This window comes from Cupressus sempervirens, chromosome 4 (genome assembly GCF_028749045.1).
Source record: "Cupressus sempervirens isolate cs-2001-9-10 chromosome 4, ASM2874904v1, whole genome shotgun sequence".
Lineage (NCBI taxonomy): Eukaryota > Viridiplantae > Streptophyta > Pinopsida > Cupressales > Cupressaceae > Cupressus > Cupressus sempervirens.
The window spans coordinates 574968376-574984867 of NC_143121.1; the positions used below are offsets into that span (position 1 = coordinate 574968376).

The 16492-nt window shown below is 32.9% G+C and overlaps 1 pseudogene; it reads right to left on the bottom strand.

Annotated features, from left to right (window-relative positions):
• Nucleotides 1-9320: 9320 nt before the first annotated feature.
• On the bottom strand, nucleotides 9321-16034 carry LOC149562502 (disease resistance protein Roq1-like; annotated as a pseudogene).
• Nucleotides 16035-16492: the final 458 nt, after the last annotated feature.

Here is a 16492-nt window from a genome sequence, read left to right on the forward strand (position 1 = left end):
ACAGCTCATAAGAATCATCTACATGCAAACACCTATCATAGAAAGAGAGAAACAAAAGCTATGGAGGTAGGAATTCCCTAATCCATAGAGGAGACATTCCTAAATTTGCAAAAAAGAATTACAAATTGTATTGAATGAATGTTACAAAGAGAGATCAATGCTTATAAAGGAGATCAGAACCCTAAAAGGTAAAACCTAGGTTTTATGATAATAATTAATAAATGAATTCATTATTATATGCCTACATTTCAGCTTAAGTAAAATAAAGATAATAAGAAAATATCTTATTACTCTATACCCCCCTTAAGATAAACTTAGGGAGTAGCTAAAAACCTAGAAACTACTACCAAAAGTAGATTTGGGCTCTAACAACAAAGCTTGATGAGGTACCCAAGAACAACCAAATCTCTGTAAAGAGGAAAAATAGAGAAAATAAATGAGTAAACTCCTACTCCAAGAAGAGATGGAAAGAATGTTGAAAGAACAAGAGAAGGATTAAAGAAGCCTCCAAAATAGAGAATGCACCAGAAGATAGGAACAAAACATGATCATGAAGAACACCACTGTACCATGTAGAAGTTGCAAAGCTCTATCAAAAGTAACTGTTGATCTAAAGAACCTCCACTAAAATAACACTTGACTAGTAGAGAAGACTATAATCTACATGAGTGTTCTTAGAAGACACTACTCCAATCAGGAGGCACACAAAATAAAACAACTAAATTGAAGATACAGATTACATGAAACATGAAAAGCCTGAAGAAATGATCAGTCGAATATGGAAGGCTATAACCAAAGAAAGAACAAAAATAAAAGTATATATGGTAAATGATCAATCTCACCAAAATGCATAGGTACCCAGCTATTGTATCTGCCTAGTAAATAAGAACAAATATTGAATGCATAGTGCACTCCATCAAACCAAAAAAGCATAAGAACCAATAGAAGAATCCCCTCTAATGCAGGCAAGGGTGAGGTGATAGGCAATTGGAAAAGTGGGCCAAAAGAATTGCATGTCAAGGAACCATGATCAAGATGCACAAAAGAATACATATGCGTGTATTGAGGTGACCAATCTCAGACATGTCATGAGGCTAATGTCATGGAAGAAAGACTTGATAAAGGAAGATGACAAAGAAAGGAAAAAAATTGAACCCCCATGACACTTTAATCAGAGTAGCGCATGTACAATAATGCACAAGATATGGGGAATCCCAAGAATACAATAATTTGCATTAGTATCCTCAGATGACACTACTCAAATCATAAGGCTGATACAATAGATACGACAACACATGATGAATCATATGAAGCAACAAAATCAATCACTAGACTTGAAACAACGAAGATATCTACCAAAATGCAAAAAATTGAATACAATGTACTTGGAGTATAATTTAGAAAAACAACAAGAATCACAAGAGAACAAAAATACCTTTCCAACAATGCAAATCAAAGATTAGGTGCTCATGATATGTCTCCTAGAAAACAAAAAAGCTTTTGACTTTGAGAACAAAAAAAAGCCATCAAATCTAAAAATCATCTATACCATTATGACTGGCTTAGAACCAACTTTTTGACAATATCTGGTTTGCAGAAAATAGAACCTTTGTATGCTTGAGATATGAGAAAAAATGCAAAGGTAGGTCTAAATAGAGATAGAAGTGGTGACAAGAGTGATGGTGCAAGAATTGACATGACATAGACGTCAGTAGGTGACAAGCCCAAATTTGACAGTCAAATAACCATTCAGACAAAAATTGTCTGAAAATATCCCTTGCCAAAAAAAAATCCATTTTCTAGAAAAAGATAGAGTGCTTGGAAAAAGAAAGTTAGTACTAGAAGAAAATATCAGTGGACATAAAGATATCCTATGTGTTTTACAAAAATTTCCAAAATGAGGCAAAACAAAATGCCATGGCAGTCAAAACCACTGATCACTCCTCCAAGCTACTAAGGTAACTGTAAAAAATGGTCCATCATTGGGCTAAAACTACCCAAGTAAATGCATAGATGAAACCTTTAATCAAGCCAAATACAACTGATGTGAGGAATAACTTTCTCAAAACTATAAACTACAGGGTGAGTTGGCATTGCCCAAGGAGTATGGGAGCCAAGGACTATGCGCAAGGGTCCACATGGCCACACCAACCCCTAATTGGGTGTTGACCCAAGAAAACTATTTGCATACTCAGAATCACATGGTCAAGGCACAGTCAAAGGTGCAATATTGGTGAGAAAAAATTTTGAAAGCATGTAAGGAGCTGCAACACTTCCCAATAAACATGTTATCAAAGGACTCCACACAATAAGAGGATCGTTGGTTGGGAAAAGGAAAATTTTGCCATCCATGTTAACATGTGCAAGAACTAAAACCATCATGTCAGGGGCCACGACCTTGCAAAAATGTCCCTTATGTGACATGTGATATCAGCCAAGGCCAAGGACAGTGTCACATATAACATCCCCCCAAAAAATGCAAGAAAAAAAAAGGGCCCGTGCCCTTTAAAAATCTTCCTTCTTGACAAAAACCTCCTTTTATGTGCATAAAAAATACACGTGCCTCCCCTTTTGTAAGTGATTTTTTTGAAATTATATAAAATATTTTTTAAAAAAATGAATGCCAAAAAAAAAAATACCTCAATTTGTGTGCATTAGCCATACAGCCTAGCTCCAATATTTTTTTGCCGCAAATTTCAATAGCGTCCAAATTGGACATATTTTATATGGAAACAGGTGTTTTTAAGTGCTCTGAGCTCAATGGTGATGTCCATTTGAGGTCAAAGTGTTCTGAAAAATAGACTCCCCACCAATGTTGTAACTCTCGAGAAATGAACAAAGGCATGAAGATAACACCATGTTGAAGTTGAATAAAGATCAACCCCATAGCTCCCAAGAATCACCTATATGCAAATCCCTGTCACAAAAAGAGAAATAAAAGCTATGGAGGGTAGAATTCTTGGATCTATAGAGGAGAAATTTTAATGTGCAAAAAATAATTACAAATTGGATTGAATGAATGTTACAAAGATAGATTAGTCCTTATAAAGGATATTAGAACCCTAAAAGGTAAAACCTAGGTTGTATGATAATAATTTAGAAAAAAGATTTAATTATTATATGCCTAAAGTTTGACTTAAGTAAAATAGAGATAATAAGAATATATCTTATTAATCTATAGTTTCCCTCAACAATATGTGTCAAAACTGCCTTTATTATTTTGTTAAGTTCAAAATTAAACTTAAGATCCTATTTTGAAAGTATAATATGCTTACTATGGACCTCCAAGTTGGTAATCCAATTTACCACCTTATTTTCTTCATAGTAAATATGTGTAATAATAACATTACCAAAACTTACAATGATAGATTTGGCATCTTTCATAATGTTATCGAATTTCCACATAGGAGGGGATTTCCCAAAAAGATATTTTAAAATACTATTAGAATCACCCTCTATGTACAAGTTTCTACACTGAAGATCTTTAGAAAATATAATAACCTCAAGAGCACCATTAGCTTTAGTAACATGGCATTACTAAACCCCTAGTACAACAATAATAGTACCAAAGAAAAATAAAATAATGCCTTTGATGAGCCCATCATAGCTAGCTTGGATGGGGGTTCCTTTGGGGGCTCCATCAAAAATTACCTTCATCCATCCTTTTTATGGGGTGAGGGGGGTAGAGACAATCAAACAACATACTCATTATTCTACTTTTTACAACCTAAAGTTTAAGATTGTAGAGTAGAGGAGCATTCTGATCATAATCTTCTTCATCCAAGTTCCTTCTTTTTTGGTAGAGATATAAAATTTCCTTGATGGACTTGTTTGTTTTCTTTGCAATCACCCAAGATGAGGTTTCACAGTTCCTACAAACTCTATGAATTTTTTCTTTCCAGATATTCTAGCATAAGTGAGGAGTATTCAAATTCCAAACCACTTTACGTTGACATTATTAGCTGGGCAACACCATTGAGCTATAAAGTCTTTAATATTGCTATAAATAAAGTATAAATTCCAACCAGCCAATATAGCCTACCAAACTTCCTAGGCGAAAGGACATTAAAAGAGCATGCAGATGGTAGTCTCAATTTCACCTTTGAAAAGCAAGCATCTATTAACCAAATGAAACCCTCTCTTGTATAAATTATCATAGTGAGAATTATATGTTTAATTATTATCCAATAAAAGATCCCCAATTTGGAGGATCAACCCTTTCAGCTAACATTAAGCCCAAAAGGGAATAGAATCCTCACAGTAGAAGGGTTGCATGATACTTGAAGAAACATAATAGCAACAATTAGGATTTTAAGCCTAAACAAGGGAATCAATTTTTCCCAAATTGATCCTCTGGGAATTCAACTAGATTTGAATCTCAAACAATCTAGGATGAATAGAATTTGAATCTACATAACTAGTATGAATCCAATAATTTGATACCTTGTTGCCAAAGGTCCTATTGCAAGAATTAATGAGATCCTCCTCACTAAAGTAGTCCACAAGAGAGTGGTTACTGAGCTAGTCATCTTCCTAGAATCTAATCTTCTTGCCATCTTCCAATTTCCATCTAGTCCCTATACAAGCCTATTACTTAGCATCTTGTACCGAGTTTTAGATAAGGGAACCATTATCCATATTAGGGGAAGTAAGGAAAACATCAAGAGTAGGAAAGTTGTAGAGATATTTCCTTTTCCAAATTACAATTCATTCTCTTTCCTCCTTGTATATCCTCTAGATTTTTTTAGCCACTAATAAAGCCGTATTTGAGGAATTTCATTTTTCTAGTACCAAGAAATCCCATGGCCTTAGGCCTGCATAGTCTGTACCAAGAAACTAGAAGAAACCTCTTCCTTTCTTCTGTTCTTGACCAAATGAAGTTCTTATGGATTCTTTCCATAATCTGAACATACTTGGTAGGAATTTTAAAAAGACTTAAAGCATAAGTTGGAAGATTTTGTAAATAGTTTTTGAGAAGAGTAACCTTGTTTGCTTGGCTAAGAGAATTTCCTTTCCAACCAACTATCTTACAACTAAATTTTTCTGCAAGACCATTCCAAAAAGAATTTGGGGACTTGGTACACAAAGGCAATTCAAGATAAGAACCAGGTAATTTTTTCTTGAAATAAACAATTATTTCTCTCTATCCATATGTTCCAACATGCATAGGGCAGAAGGATTTCCATAACATTTTAATGGGGTAATGGTGTGAGGAGATCTCCACCCTAGTATGAATAATTGAGAATCACTATTTAGAACCCAAGAAATCCCCAATTAGCTAAATAAATTTTGCTAGATCTTAGCAGAATAGAAGCAATGGATTAGGAGGTGGGAGATGGTCTCTTCCTCACAGCTACAAAAAATGCATAGATTGACCATTTGAAAGCTACACCCTTTCAGGTTATCAATAGTGATTATGCTATTGTGCATAACAAACCACCAAAAGAAATTAATCTTGGGGAGGAAGTGAGTCTACCAAATATATCTCCTGTCAAAGCCTGTCCCTCACCAATAATACAATTGTACATTGATTTCACACTAAATTCTCCACTAAATTTTTTATCCCATATTCTTTTATCTCTATTCAAGTAGGAGGGGATATAGGTGTCCTTCAGGAGGGTCCCCAACTTTGCATAGATGATCTGTTAGAAAGTACAGTCCACGAAAATAACTGAGAGGGGGGGGAGGTGAATTAATTATACGATCAAAGAAACTTTAATTATCCTTATTAAATCTAAAACATGTAATCAATATGAAAAACAACCATAAGGAGATAACCATACACAATAAAACAAGACTTTTTAACTAAGGAAACCATTGATCATAAGGAAAACCCTAGTGGAGATGGTACCCACAAAATGATGTACTAATATAAGTTCCTTGTAAGAGTATGGACCTTGTAAGGAGTCAATGAATTACATTCAATACATATCAGTCCTATTAGGCCACTTTGAATCCCTATGAGGAGACTCCAAACTGATTAGGAGTTGTGTCAACCTTGTTAGGAGTTGTGCAAAGTAGAAGGAGCAACTGTCCAAATAGCTTCAGAGCCAAGATCACTAAACTCAACATCCAACTGATCTTCATACTGTCCTTCATAGAATAATATCGAATATAGCTAATCTTAGAAAAAACTTTTCCACATACACATTCTCTATCCTCTTGCCATGCCTCTACTACAATAAATACTCTTGTACTCAATATTAGGTTCACCGGATCTTATATCCAAGTTCACATACTCACATCTCAACCATAATCACACACTACAACCAACAAAATAATCCTTTCTTTATACCAAGTCCTAGAATATATTATTGAGTCAGCCTTGAGGCTTTCTAAATTAAATTAATATTATTTTGATTTGATTGTGTTTAGATTTTTACATCTCTTGCTCTCTTTCATCTTAATTATGGATCACGTAGTGTGATTCAAAACTTTGATGGTAAAAATCTTAATAAAATTGAATCCAGAAAAAAATCAATGTAATATAATGGATTGTGTGATTCAAAACTTTGATGGTAAAAATCTTAATACAATTGAATCTAGAAAAAAATCAATGTAATACAATGGATTGTGGAAATTTGATCTTTTTAATAGCTTTCTAAAATTACAACTATAGTATTTGACTTCATTAAGATAATAGAATACATGTTACATTATATTTTACAATTACATAAAACTGTCCGTTCTCAAGCTTCATAACTCTTCACAAATGCAAGATCTAACTTTGCGCACTTAGCCAGGCAACATCTAACTTTGCCCACTTAGTTAGGCAATCACCGATGATACATGCCCAAACCATAATTCATAAGGATTCGTGTTTGTACCTTGTCTGATTTGCACTTTGTTCATTGTATATGTGATTCAAAACTTTGATGGTAAAAATCTTAATACAATCGAATCCAGAAAAAAATCAATGTATTACAATGGATTGTGGAAATTTGATCTTTTTAATAGCTTTCTAAAATTACAACTATAATATTTGACTTCATTAAGATAATAGAATACATGTTACATTATATTTTACAATTACATAAAATTGTCGATTCTCAAGCTTCATAACTCTTCACAAATGCAAGATGTAACTTTGCGCACTTAGCTAGACAACATCTAACTTTGCCCACTTAGCTAGGCAATCACTGATGATACATGCCCAAACCATAATTCATAAGGATTCTTGTTTGTACCTTGTCTAATTTGCACTTTGTTCATTGTATATACTATTTTGTTCATTTCTTCTCTCAAAAATGTCTTTGCCCCATTGTTCTCAAACATCATAGCTCTTGTTGATTATGTTATAGATCTATTCCTTCTTTTTGCTATTCTACATCTTGTTCTATTTTAAGAGCATAGAATTCTTCAAAATAAAACAAGTTCTTCATTTTCAATTATGTCATCATCACTAACAACATCATGTGATTAAGTGTGAACTACTATATTTGTTGATTATTTAATTTTACCTTTTAAGAAGGTCATTTGCACAAATTTATCAATTGATTGCAATATGTCCTACCTTTTTACAATAGAAATATTCAATTTCATTCTTACCATACATTCTCTTTTCTATATTGTCCTTTGAGTATAATGCACGAATGAGTTGATCATATTATCTTGAACCCCCTATAATTTTTCTCTTTTCTTCAACCAAGAGTGTTGAAATGACATGTTCTAGAATTTGTGAAGACATTTGACTGAGAGTAAAAATAATACCATTAACAAGACAAGTACATTAAATAAAATAACTAAAGCAAGACAATGTGATTTCTTTATTTATCATTCTAGCTAGATTTCACTTCTAACACCATCACACATAGAAACTTAAGAGAAATAGTTTCAAATTAAGAAGTAAAAACCTGGATTTTGCTAGATAGTTGTTGTGTGAAAGAAATTTTTTTCTTTGTTGCAGAATTGTACATCGCCACTAGACTCTTCCCAGATGTGACCTCCTTTTCTCACAATATGAGTAATAATTTTCAATTCCTCCTAGTCAATGCTAAGCTATTTTTTTTTAAAGTAGCTGCAACACCACTTCAAATTCTTTCCCCAAAAACTATCGCTCTTCCTTTTCCTCTTCTAGAGGAGATGAAATCTCCTATTATGCTAGGGTTCCATGGGTACTCACTTCCTTAAAAATAGAGCAGGTGCTACTAAGATTTTTTAGGAATATAAAAATGAAAAGAAGACCCATGAATTTTATATGTGAATCAACTTAAAAAGTATAACTCTTAAATTCAAGGAAGTTGATTGTCTCATAATTTAAAAAAAAAATTGTATTTCCTAATAAATTGGTTGTGCAATTATTTCATATTGGTGGAAAAAATGAAGAAGAGGTTGTTGAAAAATGATGAAATTCTTCCCTAAGCTCGTGGGGCTATTTCTAGCCCTATGCCATTTTCACCTACTTAATTGAGAGCTAAACATTTGAAGCTCCTGTTTTACAGAAAAAAATTCCAAGCCCCTCCCATAGGACCCCTACCTTAATAACACTATGCTTGGTTTTTCCCCCAACCCTTTGAAATGCCTCCTGATGAAAATAGAACAAACAATGTTAGGAAAACCATAAATTCCCCACTCCTACACGCAAGCAAATAGTTAAGTCTTCCTCCAATATTTTAGTAAAAAATAGATTTCACAATGACTATGGTTCAATATGTCATTAATTCAAAGTAAAGGCCAAATTTTTCTTCCTTGAGACTTATGGTTGAATGATATCCTATTTGAAACTTTTTTAAATCAAAAATAATATTTTGAGATTAAAATAAAGATTTACTAAAATAAATTCTTAATCCCCTATAATCTTTAACATTCTCGCAATAATATTTCCTCTAAGAATTTAAAAATAAATTAAGGTCACATGAAACATATGCATATAAAAAAATCCTAAATTGTCACTCGTGACAATCACAAATCTGTATTTGTTAACATACCATAATTTACCAAAAAAAATACCACATGTGCAAATAAGACATACCACATATTCATGAATTTCATTAAAATAATATATTTCATCATAATGTACATCATAATAAAAAATCATTTACAATGATGAACATTAAACATGATATCGTAATTATATAGTCAAACCAATAAAAATATCTTAACATCTTATCATCAACTCATAAATAAAATCAAAAGATGTAAACATCTTGACATAAATCAAATAATTTAACATCATTGATGAGACAATTAACATTATGCACAAATGAATTCTATTCTTATTCTTAATTTATAATCTAGTCAAAAATGCCCTGAAAAGTAGGTGTTTTAGAGACACAGTCATAACTTTTCTAACCTTACAATGGCTGATATTTCTTATTGATTCATGGTAGTGTCATATTCTCTAGATTTTGCAATAACTGATAGAAGGCTTCAATAACTCTGTTTTTTTCGCCAACCCACCCATTCCCACGTCCTTACCTACTATATCCTCATCTTCATCTTCTACCATTCCTTCCTCGATATGCATTCGATGATGTTTAAAGTTGAGAGAGGTTTTATTGGAAGATGAATTTATAACAACGCACAACATAATTGCCTCGTCGGAAGAACGTTTCTGCCCACATCTTAAGCTCGTGCAACTCCTGTCATTTGTCGCTGTATGGCCAAATGAAGTGAGACCTGGGAAGGCTAAAGAGTTCACAACATTCTCTACGCCACGCACAGTCCTTGCACAGATCACACAGTCAGCTGGCAATGATTTATTCTGCAAAACGTACACACATTCATCAGTCGACCCATATAATAATGAGTTCGTGTATCTAATAGTTATTTTTACCTTTATAGTTTCAAGACAGTGTTGCAGTGCCGATATGTTCCATGCCAACAGCTCTACTATTCCCAATCTCTTTGTATTCTCAAGACTCTGTATACCTGGCGCCTCCCAACGTGTATGTACTGTCAATGTCCGCAATGACCTGCAATTTTCTATGCCTTGTATTTTCTTCACCTGTTGACCACACCTGTTGATTTCAAAAACTTGGAGTGAGACTGACTCTGCAAAGTTTGGAAGCTCATCTAATCCTTCCTCACAATCCCGTATAAGAAGACTCTCTAGGTTAGGCATAACAATATTAGGGCTTATCCTTTTCAGCTTTTGACACGATAGCACTATTATATCCTTGACTGATATTGGCAGGCTATCGATCTCTTCTAATTGTTCATTATGGTTAAGATGTAGATATTCGTGGCTGGGGCAACATTGTTGAGATATTGATATCCTCCTCACAAGAGATATATACCAAAGTGATATTCTTTTGAGGCTGCACCCCGGCTGGATAGTCAATTCGGTCAGAGGGCACTTCCAGATATGTAGAGATTGAAGGTTAGTAAGCTGCCCAAGTGTTTCTGGTAAGGATTCCAACTTATCACACTCAAAAATTTTGAGGTCACTCAAGGAGGACAGATTCCCGATAGAAGCTGGCAAAGCTGTCAACGAAAAGTTGCTTATCTTCAGCTCCTCCAATTTGCTCAGTTGACCAATGCTATCTGGAATTTCCATGCAGCATGCTGAGTTTGGCAGGCCGCCAAAATCCAACTTCTTGAGTGACCCCTGGCTTGCGATTAACTGAGGAAACTCCTTCAATCGAATGCAACATTCCACATACAGGGTCTCCAGCTTTCTCATATTTTCAAGAATTTCAGACGGGAAGCTGAGCTTGGAGGACCGTCTGAAATCAATATATTGTAGATTTATGAGCTGTTTGAATAAAGCTGGCAAAATACTCAAACCATAGCAGTCGCTCAAATCTAGATGCCGCAGGCTTGTCAAATCGCCGAACCTATCAGGCAGCCATTTGAGCCTCTCACAGCCAACTATCTGTAAGTGCTCCAGCGATCGGAGAAGGCAAAACTCTTCTGGTAGAGAATCTGTTCCACTGCCCGTGATGTTGAATGATATCGATATCTTTTTCAAATGTTGTAGACGTCCTATTGACCTTGGAAATCTGATCAGGAAACTACGCTCAAGAGAGATATGTAGCTCTCTCAGCTGAACAGGTGGCTGCAGCAACGTTCGTCTTTTATTAAGACAACACAATACAACTAATGCATGAAGATAGGAAACTGTGCATAGAATCCTCTACAGAAAAGGAAGTTACTTACTTCGGCAGTCTCGCTCCACACTTCTTCTAGATTCCTAGCATTTTCAAGCTCTAAAATTCTTAACTTGTTCAATGAGAGCCACGGCGGAAGAACTCTGTGCGGAAAGTAGTCCCATCGCATCCCATTGCCTTCAACAGTCAGGATTTCTAACTTCCGCCGCTCAACCCTTCTACCCGAGTTTCTCACACGCTCCAGAAGCTCGGTACACTCTTTACTAAAATCATCTCTCTCTGCTACAATCCCCCTGACCCCTCGAGTCAGCACGCTTTCCTGAATGTAAAAACAGAGCGAGATTAAAAAACAGTTCGCAACAGCATCTCTGTAGCAAAAAACTGAATAGCATGCAAAACAGTATGTCACACTCACCTGTCCCTCCAGTTCAATCTCATTTATTTGCTGTGGCGACCATAGACGGTACGGCGACTTTGCAATTTCTTTTCGATATACAATTTCTTTTCCCAAATCCCTGAGATGATCATGCATTCTTATTAGGTCTTTCCCATCGACCTCAACCAAACACTTATTTTCAAGTACTGTAAAACTGTATAGCCCGTTCCATCCAGACCCATCCCACACCCTCACGGCCAACTGTTTTTCTTTTCCTATAAAGAAAGAACATATATCTAAAAATATCTCTTTTTCTTCTTCCTCTAATACATCAAAGCTCACTTTTAATATGCTTTTAATATCCTTTTGCAATAATCTAGAAACCACCTTTAATTGATCATCCCAATAATCTTTAGATTTCCCATAAACTAATCCTCCTAAAACCTTTAAGGATAAGGGCAATCCCTGACAAACTTCTAAGAATTCGTGAATACGGCTTTCAAATTCATGTATTGGAGAGGCTTGTGGGAAAGCGTGATGGCAAAAGAGGTTCTTGACATATTTGGGATTTAGGCTTTTCATTTTATATATGTATGAAATTCCCCATGACGTAAGAATGCCGGAATCTCTACTTGTCACAATAATTATACTACCATATCCAAGACTGTGTTTTATTGGAAGTAGATATTCCAATTGATCTCGATGATCAACATCATCTAGTACAATAAAAACCTGAATAGATCTCAAATACTTTTGTATGATTGCTTTTCCAAATTCAACATCATTATATTTTTTTTCTACAGCACCAAAACCAAGGTCTTCTAACATTTTTCTCTGTAACTTGTGTAGATCTTTCTTAGCCACATCCTTCACATTGGAAATAAAGCTGCATTTATAGATTGAATGTCTTGTATTGTTATAATATTCTTTTGCTAGTGTGGTCTTGCCACACCCACCCATGCCAACAATTTCCACAATTCTTACAAAAAGTAAGTAAGTAAGTAAGTTTTATAGTCCACGACACTATGCCATAGTTTTTGGGTTTACATATGGTGACAGTGATATGGGACTACCTCGTACTCTTTTTCGAGAGGCGCTTGGCGCTACATCTTGAGGAGAGTCAAATGCATAGCTTTGAAAGTTTTCTATAATTTCATCAAGACCTACAGGATGATCAGCCACCACTAATGGAATCTTCTGATCATGCTTCTTAACATAACTTTCAATAGCCTTCAACAACTCTGCTTTCCCTTCATCACTAAACACAAAGGCACAATTAACCATAATTATTTTTGGATAAAAAAATGAAAGTTAAATAAATAGAATTTACTAAACATATTTTAATTGAAAACTAGAACATATATAATAAAGATCTTAATAAAATTGAGTTAGTTGTATAGAAATCTGATATTAAAAAATTAAAAAATATTAAACAAAAGTAGAATTTATAAATCTTACTTTTATTTTTTAAACATTTTTTATTGTTTTTATATTAAAAAGTAGTCAAAATGAACGAAAAAACCAAGGCTGAAGTTTACTCCTAATTTTAATAATTTAATGAATTTAATTGTTAAACAAGAGTTGTGTTATAATTGTAGTCGTGTCTAATTAAAAAAAATTGACAAGAAATTATTGTTATTAATTATAAATATAATCTTAGTATATAACTTCAAGCCAAAAAGTTCACATTAAAAAAAATTGTTAGGTTAATTGACTTTTAGAAAGCTCAAAGTGAATGATCACTACTTTAACTTTGGTGATTCATCTTGCTTGTAACCAAAGTTGAAAGTAGAGGTGAAGATAAAGGAGGAAAGAAAGAGGAAGACGCCTAGAATATACTTTAAACATAAATATAAAAGTCATTGTTGTGAGAGATTGGATTAAATGAAATTACTTCACTTAATAAATGCAATCCAATATTTAAGTTTAGGCGCTGTTATAATATTGTTAAGCATCTAAATATTATTTTATAAATAGATATTAATCTATTTTTAAAAATATTTTAATTTTGATTATATGAATGACAATATTTTTTGATGAATAGACCTTTTTCCATTAATTATAATTTAAAGCTACATATTCACATAAAAGGTGTTGGGGGATACAAGATCACCTCACAAATTCAAATGGCACAAGGCCGCAAAACTAACTATTCATCAAAAGAAAGATTGTATTTGAACACTAAAGAAAGTTTACTTCTAATTTGCACTATTATCCTTCTTAATGAAAATAAAAATAAGATTGACAAGAAATTATTTTCCTGAATTATAAATATAATATTAGTATATAACTTTGAACAAAAAAGTTTAGATTAAAAAAAATTGATAATTTAGTTTCCTTTTAAAGTGAATGGCATGGTGTGCACTAATTTAACTTTGGTGATTCATCTTCCTTGTAACCAGCATTGAAACAATGCACAATATGGACATCCTAAACCTTATTATTAAAATGTCATTCTATCTATTGAAAAATAAGATGTTTAGTTTAGAGAAGATAATAGCTCGATGAAGACATAAGAGGAGAGTAACATACAAAATAGTTAAACATAAATCTAAAAGTCAATTTTGTAAGAGATTGGATTAAATGAAAGCACTTACACTTAAAAATGCAGTCCACCATTTAAGTTTAGGAGCTATCATAATATTATTAAACCTCTAACTTGCTTTGTTCTAATTTGTTTACTATGCTAATGACTTATTTTTTTCCTCTTTGGGACAAGTATATTAAGCTCAACTCTCTTTCCAACTTGCAGTCTTTCAAATCATACATGTTGGAAATTAACTTACCTTTGTCTCTATTAGATTCCATGATTTGTAATCAGAAAATAGTAAAGCTAAGTGGCCTAAAAAATGCTTAAAGTAGAGTTGTGGACCAAACATATATACAAAAATATTTCAATACAAATTAAAAATGCTATATTCAAATACATAAATTATTCTTCTATAAGAATCTAAATGAAAATACAACCAAAAAAAACACTACAATACTTAATAACCATATGCCCACCATGATGCTTCCCTCCATGATTAAATTCCATTATGCTTCCCTCCATGATTAAATTGTTTATCATTGATCTTTCAAAGACCAACTTCAATCAACTACCTTGTAACTTTTTACCTCCCAATGACATTTTTAGAATGTAATGCTTTGTAATTATATTTTTAGACTTCAATTTGATATCAAGTATTTGCAATCTGAAAGATTAGTACGAGAATTATAATACTGACACTAACTCTGAGTCTAATGTTAATCCTAACACTAATTTTAAATGTTAATTCTAAGGCTAACATGAACTTTAACTCTAACTTAATAAAAAAATATAAATATATTTTAAATTTATCATTATTAATTTATATTAAAAAATAATAAATCCACAGTCATTTAAATTCACAGCAATAAGTTGTAAGCCTCTTAACTAGGAAGTCGTCAAAACTTAACACAGTAATAAATAATTTGTTACATGAAATTGTAAAGGTATTATTCTATATTTGAAACTCACTCAAGATTTTATATTTAATTCTATGTTTAGTTTGAACTAAAGAATATCTCATAATTCATGAAAATTGTGTTGATTATGAAAACCCAATATAAAAAGTCATATTATATTGATAGAAATTGATCCCATTTTTCTGTTTTTATATTTGTGTGATTTTAATTTACTATAATTTTCAATTGATTTTTTAAGGAAATTCTATCTATCCATCCATCTATCTATCTATCTATCTATCTATCTATCTATCTATCTATCTATCTATCTATATATATATATATATATATATATATATATATATATATATATATATATTTCTCACAATTGTATTTAACCTTTGACTTTATATTTGTTATTGAAAGAAAGCTAAAGTGTTGAAACCCTTCCAAATGCTAAATCTAATAGGAGAGATGATGCTGACATTTATCTCACAAATCCTTCAACTATTGCAAGCTAAATAAACACATACATAAAATGGATTATACACATAAATAGGGAAACCCTTCTAGAAAAAAATGCACCATTCAAAAGCAAGGCCCAATTGTATTATCAGCAACAAAGTTACAATACAATCTTTAGAGCCACAACTCTCCAAGAGTAATTAGATGTGATATCAAAATCCAAAAAAATTTGAGCAACATCTTAAAGCAATTCTCCATTTCTCATAATTCTCTACAACAATGCCTTGTATTTATAGAGTTTTTGTACAAAAGGAAATAATTTCTAAAGCGTCTACATTCAATGCATCTACAAATTATATTATAAAATTTCTTTATGCATAACTATTTCCTTTTAAAAGAAAAGAGAATGAATTAGAGAAGGAAGGGAAACTTTTTGTTTTCTTCTCCAAGTCCATCCTTGTAAAAGATTTCGTCTTCATTTAGCATCTTTCTAAAAAAGATTTAAGTAAATCATGATAAGGCTGAGTCACCTTATCCCAATAACCTCCCACCTAACAAAAACCTTACAGGAGTTATTGTATCACAACATAGGCCCCAAGGCCCATAAGTACAACACACCATCTAAACTTCTCAGTACTCATTGGCTTTGTCAATTCATTTGCAACATTCTCCAAAGTAACAACCTTTTCCAACTTCACATTTCCATCTTCCACCATATTACAAAAAAAATGATATTGTACATCAATTTTATTTGTTCTTGCATGGAAAATAACATTCTTTACTAGATAGATAACACTCTGGTTATTCTGATGGAGAGTAATATGTTCTCCTAGTTATGATAGAGAGTAATATGGAATCCTTTGCAAAAACCTAGGTTTGAGTGAAAAAGTATGAATCCCAAAAGTTGATGAATTAGCTTTCATTCACCAACTAATAGTCCAATGTGACCTTTTTCTCCTCTCTTTTCTTCTTTGTTCATCTAGGCTACTCTCACTTTTTTCATCTTCTAGTTGTAACTCTAATTCCTCAACAAGAATTTCAACATCTCATAACTATCTTCCCAATATTGCTCCAAAAATGAAATCAACATGACCCACTTCTTCCTCTTCTTTAGGCTTATCCTATCATCAATTGTAATATTTCTCATGCTTTCACTCTTTTCTTTGTGGCTTCA